General features: G+C 39.3%; 1 protein-coding gene across 6 annotated transcripts in view; it reads left to right on the forward strand.

Moving 5' to 3' along the window:
- The first annotated feature begins 225 nt into the window (after nt 1-225).
- Nucleotides 226-11,434, forward strand: part of Arhgap5 (Rho GTPase activating protein 5) — a 63,358-nt gene continuing 52,149 nt past the window's right edge. For 2 of the 6 annotated variants that reach the window (XM_087552658.1, XM_087552661.1), the window contains exon 1: nt 226-330. The gene's annotated coding sequence lies outside the window, so the exon portion shown is untranslated. 6 annotated transcript variants of the gene reach the window in all.

The raw sequence follows: 11,434 nt of genomic DNA on the forward strand, positions 1-11,434 counted from the left end.
AGCCCGGCGTGAGGCGCCTAAAGCGTGGAGGATGGGACGGAGGAGGAGCGGAACACGGAGAAAGGGGAGAGCTGAGGAAAAACACTCACGCCAATGGGTAACAGGGAAAAGGTGAGAAGGAAGGGAGTAGGAGCGGGAGCCAATGGGTGGGAGAGGCGGAGATAGGGGGAGGGGCAGAAGCCAATGGAGAGCGGGCCCCGAGCGGGGACGCGGCCCTGCGCGCTCGCGCGCCCCCTCCCTCCGGCGCGGCAGCTCGCGCCTCCTCGGCTCCCGGGAGACGAGGGCAGGGGCGGGGCCGAACCGGGAGCGCGGCTCGGGAGGCGTCTGGAGGTGAGCGCCGCGGGGCGGGGGAATTATGGGGCGGGCGGCGCGGGCACGCACGCGCGCCCCCGTGCTGCCCGCGCCGCCCCCGGCCGGGTGTGTGGCTTCGCGCGCGCGCGTGCGTTCCGGCGGTGCGCGCCGGGAGAGATGCTGAGGTAAAGTTCGGGAGAGAGGGAGAGATCCGTCAGCGCGAGGAGCCCGAGTGGCCGCCATTACTGAGCCCAGCGCGACGGCGGGCGCGGGGGAAGGGGGGAGGGTCGGGGTTACCGCTGCCGGCAGGCGGGCGGGTTACCGGGCAGCGCGAGCCGCGGGGCTCGGGCTTTCGGGGCGTGTGTGTCGGCGAGGGCGCGGGGAGCGCGCCGGCAGCGAGAGGCGAGCCGAGAGTGGAGGAGGCGGCGGCGGCGGGAGCGCTCCCCAGGAATGTCGCTGCCGCCGCCACCACCGCGGCCGCTGCCGTTGAGGAGGCGACGGAGGAGACCGGCGTTGTTAGGTAGGACCTCCGAGAGCCGGCTGCGCGGGGCCTGCCGCTTCCCTCCCGCCAGGGACCCTCGGTCGCCGCCGCCGGTTGTAACCAGTTGAAGGGGCTGGGGCTGGGGCCGGGCGGCTGGGTCCTCGCAGGCCGGGCCGCGAGGATACGGTCGGCTGAAGGGCAGAGAGGCCGGAGAGGGGCCGCTTTCTCCACAGGTGATCGGGCCGGGGGCGGCAGAGGCCTGCTGGTAGCCGAGCTCGTGCCGGCCCCGCCAGGCGTCCTCTCTCCGCGCCACCTTCACTTGTCCGGGGCTTGGAGGGTGCGCGGGGAAGGAAGGTGGCGGGGTCGGCTGGCTGGGCTGCCGCTGTTAACGAGTTCCACCTGGAAGGGGGAGCGCGGTGGGCGCAGATCCGCAGGAACAGGACCTCGGCTGCAAACTTAACCGCCTTTCCGGGGGATCGGCCCTTTCACTTTTTTCTTATCTCCTCGACTCCTCCCTAGGCTCACCACCACATTCCCATCTGCTAAAGCTTGGGGTAAGGGAGTGAGAAGTTGCACTGCGCAACCCAAACACAGACTCCTTCCTGTCGTTTGACTGCTTACTGGGCCGGGGCTTTGATCCCGAGTTTTGGCTGGAATAACCTCTAAAATTTCCCTCGGTTCCCAGTAAAGAAAAGTATCGGGGTGGGGGTGGGGAGCAGCTCGGGAGCGCGCGTGCACTTATCCACACATAAATACACTCCCTCACACCCTCCCTCTCCAGCGTTATTGGAAATGCAAGTGAGGTGCAAGCTGAGGCTGAAGGGTGCTAGAAAGTAAGGACAAACTATTAGAACGACTAATAAAATTCCGAGAAAGTAGCAGGGAAGGAGTTCATACTTTTACAAAATATGATGGGAATCCAGTTTGGGCCAGTGCTTAGTAAATAATAAGTAAAATGTACTAAATCAAAACCAAGATAGTGAGATGAGTGAGTTTCCTCATCCATCTAACCTTATATGTCATCAGTTTACAGTGTTTCTTTTGTGAAGGTAGAAACCAAGGACATTTTTATAAATGTTCAAGTATGAAACCATGAAATGCCTCTCTGTTTACTAGTGTTTGTGCGTGTTGCCTTCGGCAGGTGTGTGAGGTGGGGGTTGCCCTTTCTACTTAAATTCAAAACCAATATCCACTTTGAACAGGATGTTAGGAGTTGTTTACTGGCATGAGGAGACCACTCACTTCATGGAAGAGTTCTCTTAATCTCTAAGACAGTTCTTCCGGCATCCATTACATCCAGATGTGACTATTCCCGAAAAATACTTTGGTTTAAATACGGACTTTACCAAAATGTATTTGGAAATATTTTACTGTCGATTCCAGTTTTTTTGTATGCTACTCCTTTTCAGAATTTTTACATACTAAGACTAATAGTATAAGGTAACTGCAGCTTCCAGAAAAATTTTGTCTTAATTTTAAATTTCTCATTTTGTACCTTTTTTTAAATCCTTTGTAATTAAACTATATTTTTCCTATCTATAGACTATAGAGCAGAGGAAGAAAATTGTAACTGTGGGTCACAAAAGCCTGATAAGGCATTGGAAGTGTATATAAATTGTGGATTTAAAGGTGAGGGATACGTGCTTACTTAGCTTAAAGAATTACAGCTATTAATCTGATTGATTTAAAGAAGAATCCAACAGTAAAGACAATTAGATAACTATTGATCTGGTTGTCTTCTTTAGCTACATTCTTTAACTCAGATCAGCATGCCTAATTTTACCACTTTTTGTACATTGATTATTAAGAGCACTGGGCTTGTTACTCATGGATAGAAAAAATTCTGTCACAGAATTGAGCTTACTGGTTTTTTTTTAATCTTTGTCCATTTAAACTATATAGGTGATTAGATGTTTTCTTCTTATGTGCTAGACATTGAACAGGATGTTGCATGGTGCTCTACCACCAAGCTACATCTCTAGTCTCTTTCAAAATTGATCCAGTATTTTAATTAGTATCTTAATTCTCTTATATGGTATTTACATTGACTATTTTTGCCTTGTCTCTTTTATAGAAAGGCAGATTTAACACACTTTTTGGTGATAACATTTTTGACCTTGAAAGTTAAAGTTTTATATGAAATAAAATGCTATATTTACCTTTTGGGGAGTATTGGGAGTTATAGTTTAGCTTTGAATAATAGTTTTGTACCCCTCCTCCTGACACACACACACACACACACACACACACAGCTGTTGTAGAATTGAACCTGGCCCTTGAGCATACTAGGCAATTGCTCTTACTTGTTGGTAGAACAAAAGTATGTTTCATGAATACAGTACTAAACTTTCCCACTGTATATTTGGATCCATAGTTATTGTCTTTGCAAATCAAGAAAGCACTGTGGTTGATTCATTCAAGAAGCATCCTGTAGTGTTACTTCATGTCTCTACTAATTATTAAGAACAAGAAAGAAATGTGTCTAAAAGAATACTGAAGAAATTTTAATAAAGTCATATATCATCCATTTGGCAATTTCTGTAATGAGCCATTTAATGCAAAGTTTTGTTGATTTTATCAAACTAGGGGAAAATGTTAGTGTGTTGGGTTGGTGTACAATACTTATCTAGCATGTGTATACTACAGGACCCTTACATATTCCCTAGTACTACAAACAAACTAAAATGACACATTAGAATTAAAACAAAAATCAGACGTAAGAATTTAAATACATTCTTTAATTGAGTTTCAAGCCCTGCTCCTTAGATCCTAGGAGTCTTCTTCTAGATGCCATGAGACTTCCTCTGATAAGTCACCCTCTCCAAACCAAGGCAATTTCTGTTTTTAACCTATGAAAGTCTGCATTAAAAAGTATTAAAGTCTCTGATGTATTATTTATTAATTTGATTATTTTTATTTAGCACTTAATACCATACTATGGGGATAAAGAGATGGATTAGAGGTTAGACGGTAAGTTCAGACTTCAGTATGAGAGGTAGTAACTGTAACCGACTAAGTAGATAAAGGTGCTGAGAGGTCCAGGAAAAAAAACAGCTAGCTGGTGCGTGAGCGCTTGTGCTCGCTCTCTCTCTCTCTTTCTCCCTCCCTCCCTCCCTCCCCCCCTTGCCCCCTCTTCCCCTTCTTCTCTACCTCCCCCTCCCCCTCTCAGAAAACAGTTTGAGGTTTTTAAGGGGTTTTGTTGTTGTTGTTGTTTTATACCCCCTAGTGTTCTGTAAGCAATCTCCACTGGGCTGTGCTATAAAACAATAACTTTTCAACTTTTCCTTAGAATTAGAGATAGTACTTAGGAAAAGTTATGTGTAACTTATTTCATGGTTAAAATATGACTTAAGATTTGTCACTAAGATTTTTCTCAAGCTTTTTATCATGCAGAGTTAATCACAAACATTGGTTTTACTTTTCCCCTTAACTTCTGATTAATCTTATTATCCTTAGCAGATTTATTTTATTTAATATCTAATCACTGTGAGCAGTACAAGAAAGTATGTATGAACTATAGCATTGACTCCTATCAGAGCTAATAGTTCTTTGTTTTAAAACTGAGACCCCCACACCCAACAGGCATGTCTGTATATTCTCATGTGCATGTAGGTACCCTTGGAGGCCAGAAGAGGGTATCCTGGAGCTAGAATGGTACTCCCAGCCTCTGCAAGAGGCTCTTAACTCTTGAGCCATGTCTCTATCCCTAGAACTTAGATTTTGAGAGAGAATTTGAGACGTGGAACAATGTATATATAGTTAAATGTGAGGCTAATACAGAACAGGTAAATTTGGCTATAGGATAGTACATTACTGATTTAAAATTTGCTATAAAGGGCTGGAGATGGAGCTCTGCAGTAAGAGTGCTGACTACTACTCTTGAGGATCCAGGTTCTAGTCCAAGTACTCATGTGGAACTCTAACTCCAGTTCTAGGGGAACCTAATGACCTTTTATGGTCTCCATGGACATTGAATTCACACAGTACACAGACATAATATGCAGGCAAAGAACTTGTACACATGAAATAAGTAAAACAAAACAAAATACATACAATGTGATATAAAGAAATTTCTATAAAGGAGATTCTTTTTGAAAGTAGTTAAGATAATGAGGGGGAGAAAAAAGATGTTGAAGTAGTAATGTCTATGGACCAAAAGTGTATGGGAAACTCTAAGCCAGATTGGCAGATTGGCAAGTGAGAAGAAATGCAAGATAAAAGTCTAAAAACATCAGTTTTTACCTTATGAGTAAGTTGAAATATTAATACAAATGCAAGGGTAAATAAAGATAATGGAGAAATAAACTGTCTATTCTCACTGTATTGGACATTAAACAGCTCTGGAGAGATAGACTATAGTTCTTGGCTTCTGGTTTGGTGTGGTTTGTCCATTTTCTTGTTGAGTATGTCTTTTTACTGATGAAAAGCTCTGTGATTATTTTTATGTTTTCCATTTCAAAGCCAAGGTAACACTTTTTGAGTGCTAACCATTTAATGTAACTGGTGTGTGGGATTCTTCAGATATTTCTAGGAATACTCAATGGCCTTAAAATTTTCTGAACTTTATGTTCTTGTTACTCATCTTGACCTTACCTCATTTTATTACCAAGTTTTGTGTCTTTGGCGATAACACTAGAGACTCAGGTGATATCACCATCTGTTGCTAAAACTGATTAGCTTTTCATTGAGAAACATCGACTCATTTATTTCATATTAGACATACGTGCCAGTCACTAAGTTCTCTGTCTAGCATTGTTCTTTTAGTTCAGGTGCTTAGCATACAGTGTTCACTTTTGTAGGCTTTGTGATGGGGTCACCACTTTCAGTCTTGTATTCTACTTTTAGACTCTTCAGTTTTCTTTTACAAGCTCTACCTCCTGTTTGTTCTTTTATAGGATATATTTTAAATCTAAGCATATTCTTCTACTTTCCAATATGGTTGCTGTGCTCAATACACTCTCTTCATTAGTCACACATCTGGAATGACTTATCTTTGGAAACCAAACCCTATCAAATATTTTTTGTTCACAAAATTCTTCATCTCAGGACTGGAAAAGTGGCACAGTGGAGAAGAGAAGAACACTGGCTTCTCTTGTAGAGGACCTGGGTTTGATTCCCAGCACAGTACATGGCTGCTTACACCTGATTTTGGGGCTTCCACAGACACCAAGTACACGTGCAGTACACATATATACACGTAAACAATACTTAAATACATAACATACAAAAAATCATCTAATGTTTGTAAACTATGGCCTTTGACCATTTATTTCTCTATAATACCCTTTTATATTGTGAAATAGCTGTCAAAGTTGTCAGAATAATATTTTAAAATATATTAACAATATGAAATTCAAATATCTGTGTGTCTAAATGAAGTTTTATTATAATATATCAAGATCATTTTGTTCTCAAGTCAAGTAATATAACAGACAATAGATAGTATATCCAACCCATTATAGAAAAAAGTTTTCCAAACCTTGGTCTAGTATAGCTCGTAACTTGTATTTCATTTATTTGAATTCATAACTGCATTTTTAAACTCCATGATACATATCACATTGCTTTTATCTCTTTAGCTATGGTACTATAAAGATGAGTTGGGGTTGGTGGTGGTGTGGAGTTTTTGTTTTAAAGACAAATCTCATGTATACCAGGCTGGCTTCCAAGTTGCCGTTTAACCAAACAACAAATTAACCTTGAATTTCTGATCTTCCTGCCTTTGCTTTCTGTGATTGTGTTGTGATTACAGGCACAAATCATCATGTTTGTTTATTTTTCAGACTTACTAAGGCAGGCTCTTACTTTTAGTCCAGGCTGATCCAGAACTTACAATATAGACAATACTGGATGTGCCTTCTCCCTTATCTTCCCAGATGATGGACTCACAGGCATGGGTCACCTTGACCAGCAAAGTGTTTGTTTGTTTATTTATTTATTTATTTATACAGGTGTATGTATATATATGAATATATTTATAGTGTGGAAAATGCCTTTTTAGCCTCTTGATATCCTTTTTTAAATGTCCAGTGTTTTAAAACTTCCTGTGATTATTTGCCTTGCTCCTATTCCCATTTTTAAAAAGAAAGTTGTGGAACCTAGGACCTCTGAGATGGCTCAGTGTTTATAAGATGCTTGTTGTCAAGCCTGATGACCTGAGTTATCATGGTGTAAAAAGAACTGATGCCTGCAAGTTTTCTTCTGATCTATATATACACCTGTGGTGTATATGCCCACATACATACAAAATGAGTATAAGTTTAAAACATTGGAAAACCTTGCATACAATAATTCATATAATGAAAATGATGGGTCCTTTTCTGTGTAGCTTTACAAATGTAGAAAGTAATTAAAAAGTATTCCCTCTCCCACTTCTTAGTTTTCAAAGAGGGTGAGCATATTCATAGTACTGTCTTCAGTGGCCTTCCTTACAGTGCCTTTAGATTTTCTAAGTCTCTGCCATAAGGTTCAGCAGGTAGTAGTGGCTAAACATAGGCATACAGGTAGGTCGTTCTCTTAAGTTGATAGAAATGACATGACCCTTGATACATTGATTTCCACTACTGAATAAGGAAATAGCCTAATATAAATTTGGGATAGCTTTCTCATATTCCCAAAGATGATGTGAAAGATGTAGATTAAGTAATAAGATCTGCAGTTACTCTGTTTGGAAATAGTTTAGCTGATTTAAAGATGACTTTCATCAATTATCCACCCCCAGCAATTTGAAATATCAAAAGATAGAAATGGATAAAAGAATTACTTTTATTGAATAGTGTTAGAAAATCCAGAGTTACTGCTTGGTCTACCTCCTAGAAATACTTTACTGTTTATCAGTCTATAGTGTATGTAAGCGATCAAACTATAGGGCTTAGGAAGATGCTGGGTGTTTCAGATTAGACGATTTTAATTAGACTTTTTAGGTTTATAGCAGTATGTGGGTTTTTATTAGTTGTGCCAACAAATGTGGCATCAGGGTTATATAATGGTTTTAGAGTTGTGTGCACTGAACCCGGAGATTGATTCATTTATAACTTGCTAAAAATTAGTTTGTTCCCTGTGTGTAAGGTAATCTGGGAGCTAGGAGATTGGGTAAAAATAGAAAATTCTAGAATTTTCAGGTTAGTCACTACATAATTTTTAAAGATTTAAATAGTCTAATCTAAAGACCAATTCATAAAAGTGACTTTTTACAGCTACATTGCATCTAAAGATTGTGTGCTTTTGTGGCAGAAATCTTGGTTCAAAGGTTAAAATTTTAAAAATCAAAATGTTGTGATTGATTTTCATTATTACATTGTTGAATTACTTAGCTACCTTAATATGCTAAAATGTTACCTGTTTTTGCTTATAACATTGATAAATCTGTCATCAAGAATTAGCAAAATTAACAGGAATAATATTTCAGGTTTACACTAATTTTTTAATATGTAGTTTTTTTTTTTCCTTAGGTTATTCTGGATAAGTTTACTTTAGCTTTTTGAATATAGGATGATCTTTGTGTTAGATCTGTCTTTGGGAATGTTTGATTACATAGGGGTATTTAAAATTGAGCAAGTAATTATAAAGTTATTTCTGTATATAATCAGGTCTTAGAATTTAATTTCCTATAATAAATACTGTGACTTGTAAAAAAGATACTTAAAGACAGTTATATTTAGAGCTATATTCCTTATTTTTCGATTTTTAAATTTATTTTTCATTTTATGTGTATAAGTGCTTTGCCTGCATGTTTGTATGTGTACCGTGTGCATGCATTGCTGTGGAGACCAGAAGAGGATGTTGGAACTCAGAATTAGGTGGCTGGTTGTAGGCTGCCATGTGGATACTGGGAGTGGAACTCAAATCTCCAAAAGAGCAGCAAGTATAGTGCTGAACCATCTGTCTAGTCCCTATGTCTCTCTTTTAAAAATTAGTTTTAACTAATTTATAAATAAAAATATATGCTTATTCTGGCTAAATACATTATTATGCATCATAATTTACTTTGATTCAAATACCTTCATTTTTGGAAAGTTTTCAGCTTAATACTTAGACTTGTAACTTTGTTTTGTGAAGTACTTAGGCTTCTGGGTTATACTAATGTGATGGACATAGATTTGTACCTTTTTGGCTCTTAAATCTGCAGTGAAATGGGAGAGGAGTAGAGTTAATGACATACAATACTTACGCTAATTATGCAGTAGCTTTGGAAATACTGGGGAAAGTACAAAGACAGGAATGTGTTAAGCATGTTGTGTGCCTCAGTCTCACTGAAACAGAATGAGACTTTGGGAAAGTAGCTCAGAGATGTATGAGAACATTGTAGTAAGTAGGCAGGGATTGTAGTGGCTTTTCCTTTTAGAAGTACTGGAAAGTTTAATAAGAACCTGGCTGATACCAAAAGGCCAGACAAAGGGAGCAAGAATTATGCAAGGAAATGAAATTAGAATCATTTATCAAACATGATGGTGACTAGAATCCATTTATAGTAGTAAAGATGTCAAGAACTGGTAAGTTTTGAGTCTGTGTGTGCTGTGTGTGTGGGTGCGTGTGCATGTGTCACATATACATACATATTTAAGGGTAGGGCTATTAAGGACAAAGCAAAACTAAAGGTGTAAATATTTGAAAATCGTACTTTTTATTAATAGATGCAACAGTTTTATGAAAGGGGACAAAAGTTTTATTATTTAATGTTTATAGATTTGTATTTCTTAATTGACAGTAGTTCTGTGTATATGGGATATGATGTAGCATTCACATAATGAGTGATTGGATCAGGGAAATTGGCATATCTCTATAGCCTTAGTCACCTTTTCACATTGGGAATGGTCAGAATCTTTTCTATTAGTTTGCTTTTTGATACTGTATACCAAAAATGATGATGTGGACCAAAACCAACTTGAAGAGAAGGATTTATTTGTCTATACATTCTAGTCCCTGGTCCATTATTCAGGAATTCAGAGCAGGAATTCAAGAGGAGCAGAGGCAAGAACCATGAAGGAAAACTTACAGGCTTATTTCCTCTGGCTTACTCAGCTACCTTTCTTATACAGCTCATGCTCATTGGCCTAATAGAGGTAGTTCCTCAGTTGGGGTTCTTTCTTAGTTATGTCAAGCAAACAACCAAGATTAGCCATCACTAATTTACCCCTTGTTAACTTGACACACAAACACATTACTGTGAAAAATCTGTAACCCTTCCCTTTTTTGCTCCCTGGGTCTTGTGCTAATATAATATTGCAATATAAAACATAGTATGAATTTTAAAAGGTTTTAAAGTCCAGGTTCTCTTTAAAAATTCAAAGTCTCTTGACTATTGGTTCCTATAAAATCTAAAATAAATGATAGGTTTTTTTGTTTGTTTTTTTTTTTTTTTTAAGAAGAACTTGGGCACAGTTATAGTCAAATAAAAGCAAAACCAAAATTAACAAAAATCTCAGAGTCTTAACATCTGGGACTCATTCATGATCTTCTGGGCTACAAAGGGCTTGGAAAGCTCCAGAACTTGATTTCCACCATTCATAGCCCATGCAGCTTGTCTCTTAGTCTTAGGCTAAGTCCATTTATGCACCTGACTGGCTTTGGTAGTCATTCTGTGATCCTTGCATTTCCAATATGCTGGACTGTCTACTTTAACAGGCTGTACCTTCACCAATGACCTTCCCTGGCTTGCTTTTATACAGCCCATGCCCACCTGCCCAGGGATGGCACTGCCCACAGTAGTTAAGGCACTCCTTTCCAGGTGTGTCAAGTAGACAACCAAAATTAGCCTTTATACCTCTGTACTAGTTATTTAAAATATTTGTTTTCAATTTGATTATTCTGCAGTGATGTAGAACATTAGAAGTTATTTCTACTGTCCAACTGTACTTCAGTGACTGTTATCCATCCTCTCTTCATTATTCCCTCTCCTCACACTTTTCTCAGGCTCCAGTCAGTAGCATTCTAGTCTCTAAAAACGTTGTAGGTTAAATTGAATTTCTAAGAATTTATTTTTCATTTTTCTAAATTTCTTGTGTAGCTTTTTAATTTGTAGAGAGCCACTTCATGTTATATTTAAAAGATAATGCAGAGTATGACTGGCCTAGTAAATTTTTGAAAATTTAGTTCTTGGAAATGGGTTTATTTTAAAAAAGGTCTTGGAAAGTTTCACAAATATCTATATTATCATTAATTTCTATAAAGTTAATTGACACTCGACATAACTTTCTTAATATAAACCCTAAGCTTCTAAGATGAGCTTAAAGAATTGAGAGCCCTCATTGGGAGCTATTAAAAGCTAAATATGGGGGTTGGGGATTTAGCTCAGTGGTAGAGCGCTTGCCTAGGAAGCGCAAGGCCCTGGGTTCGGTCCCCAGCTCCGGAAAAAAAAAAAAAAAAAGCTAAATATCTAAAAATGATCCAAACCATGTAACTTCATGGAGGCCATTACTACTAATACCACCATTATTACTATTTCTTGCTTTCATCATAAGTGAAAAAAAGTTGACTAAATGTTATGGGAATTTACTGTGTATAAAAGTAAAGTTTCATAAGAAAGGAACTATATGATTGTCCTAGTAACATATTACTACTGATCCTTTTTGAAAGAGAATTTCAAATGAATTTAAATAACATGTACATAGTAGAAAAGCAGGGTTTTGATCATACAATTTTTAGAGATTTTTGTTCTTCGCC

Source organism: Rattus norvegicus, chromosome 6 (genome assembly GCF_021556685.1).
Source record: "Rattus norvegicus strain SHRSP/BbbUtx chromosome 6, alternate assembly SHRSP_T2T, whole genome shotgun sequence".
Lineage (NCBI taxonomy): Eukaryota > Metazoa > Chordata > Mammalia > Rodentia > Muridae > Rattus > Rattus norvegicus.